Genomic DNA, 2,625 nt, shown 5'->3' on the forward strand with positions numbered 1-2,625 from the left:
GTGTCCGCCTCAGTGTCCACACGGCTCACACACATCCCCTCAGCGTCCTCCTCAGTGTCCACACGGCTCACACACATCCCCTCAGTGTCCGCCTCAGTGTCCACACGGCTCACACACGTCCCCTCAGCGTCCGCCTCAGTGTCTCCATGGTTCACACACGTCCCCTCGGTGTCCACCTCAGTGTCTCCATGGTTCACACTGTCCCCTCAGCGTCCCCAGGGTTTACACGCATCCCCATCAATGTCCCCACAGCTCACACATGTCTCCTCAGTGTCCCCACAGCTCACACATGTCTCTTCAGTGTCCCCACAGCTCACACATGTCCCCTCAGTGTCCCCACAGCTCACATATGTCCCCTCAGTGTCCCACTCAGTGTCCCAGAGCTCACACACCCCCTCGGTGGTCTCCTCAGTGTCCCTGTGGCTCACACTGTTCCCTCAGTGTCCCTGTGGTTTACACGCATCCCCATCAGTGTCCCCACAGCTCACACATGTCCCCTCAGTGTCCCATGGTTCACACACGCCTCCTCAGTGTCCCCCTCCTCTCTCCAGGAACCTCTCAGAGAGGCAGGAGCCATCCTCTGCACCAGGACAGGTTGTGGCTGTGCCCCCCATCCCCATGGTCAAAGCCGTCCAGCGGGTCTGTGTGCTCGTCGGTGGCAGGGTAGCAGGGACATGCGAGCTCCAAGCATGCTTCCTTGAGGAACCGGGCTGAAACCCACGTCTGATCACACGAGCAGGTTGTCTGAGGAGCAGACGATGTCTCTGACGGTACGAGGGGCTGATAAAGGACAACTGGGGCTTTCAAATCCGCAGGGTCCTCAGAGGTACAGTACTGTCCCAGTTGCACGAGCTTCAGCTGATGTTTGGATTTTAGAAGGGGCTTCATTTCAGTTCATTTCCTTGACATCAGCAAAGCACAGCGTAGCAGAAAACACACTGTGAAAACAACCAGCCACACATTTGCTTTTCGAGTAGACCAAACTAATTAAAGAGACTGACAGGGCGTGATGGGGCAATAATCCCAACTTAATAAGAATCTTTTCTGCTTTCCAGCCTCGTGACCCAAAGATCCCTACACCATGGCTGGAGCTCCTGGGAATTGTCTCCGTCTAAATAGGTAACGATACCACCAACGAGCAACTGCGTCCGCTACCACCCACCTCAGAGCTCAGTGCAGTCTTGACTTGCAGCTTGCTCTTCCACCAAAGTTTGACTCAAGATACCAGGCATATTTTTACTGATTTTATATTTTTTTTCCTGATAACTTTCCCTTCGAGGAACCCTTGGTTTGTGGAAGTCTGGGAATGAGTGTTCCACCAAATTAGGATAAGCAGAAAGAGGAAACAGAGACTAAACTAAACTGGAAAGAAAGTATCTGCAAACACTTTCAAAGACAGACATTCAATTCCACCAACCTCAAAAGGAACAAAAAGCTACATCGGTCTTTTAAAACCCATTTTGAATTTTGTTTGCGAATAGGTTTGTGAATAATAAACAATTAACCCTCCAAAATAATTGGTTTTTTCCCCATCAGAAGCATTTCTAAAATGGATTTTTAATTAATATTTTGAGAATATTCCTCATGAAAATGTCATGCTTCATTTTTCCCTTGCATTTTTCCCTGCCGTTCTCTCCTGGTCTCACTGTTTTTTCTTTCCATTTACCCGTGAAAAGGGGAAGAGAAAAGGGGAAAAGAAAGGACAACCGAAAATTATAAAATAAATACAAAAATATAGAAGTCTTTATTCTCTGTTTCAGCTGAGAAAAGATTCTAAAACAAAACAATGAGCAGAAATACTGTTCCCATATGCAAACTGAAAAGCAAGGGGAGAAATTCAGGGATGTGTGAACAAGAAGAACTGTCGTGGTTTAACCCCAGCCGGCACCAAAGCCCCCCCCAGCCACTCGCTCACTCCCCCCGCAGTGGGATGGGGGAGAGAATTGGAAGGGTAAAAGTGAGAAAACTCGTGGGTTGAGATAAAGACAGTTTAATAGGTAAAGCAAAAGCCACACACGCAAGCAAAGCAAAACAAGGAATTCATTCACTGCTTCCCATGGGCGGGCAGGTGTTCAGCCATCCCCAGGAAAGCAGGGCTCCATCACGCGTAATGGTGACTTGGGAAGACAAACGCCATCACTCCGAACGTCCCCCCCTTCCTCCTTCTTCCCCCAGCTTTATATGCTGAGCATGACGCCATATGGTGTGGAATATCCCTTTGGTCAGTTGGGGTCAGCTGTCCCTTCTCGTGCACCCCCAGCCTGCTCGCTGGTGGGGGGGGGGGAGGAGCAGAAAAGGCCTTGACTGTGTGTAAGCACTGCTCAGCAGTAACTAAAACATCCCTGTGTTATCAACCCTGTTTCCAGCACCAATCCAAAACACAGCCCCATACTAGCTACTATAAAAAAAATCAACGCTGTCCCAGCCAAAACCAGCACATTCTCCACCCCTTATTTCATACCATTTACGTTATGCTCAGGTCTCACACTATCCAATACATCCTCATTACCCACCACCACCCTTCCCATCCTTTGATACAATACACAGATCTTAGGTCCTTAGTCTAGGACCACCCCCTGTAAAATGTCCACAGATGTCCACAAAATGCCCATTGAGTTCATCCAG

This window comes from Pygoscelis adeliae, unplaced genomic scaffold (assembly GCF_000699105.1).
Source record: "Pygoscelis adeliae isolate BGI_AS28 unplaced genomic scaffold, ASM69910v1 Scaffold46, whole genome shotgun sequence".
NCBI classification, from domain to species: domain Eukaryota; kingdom Metazoa; phylum Chordata; class Aves; order Sphenisciformes; family Spheniscidae; genus Pygoscelis; species Pygoscelis adeliae.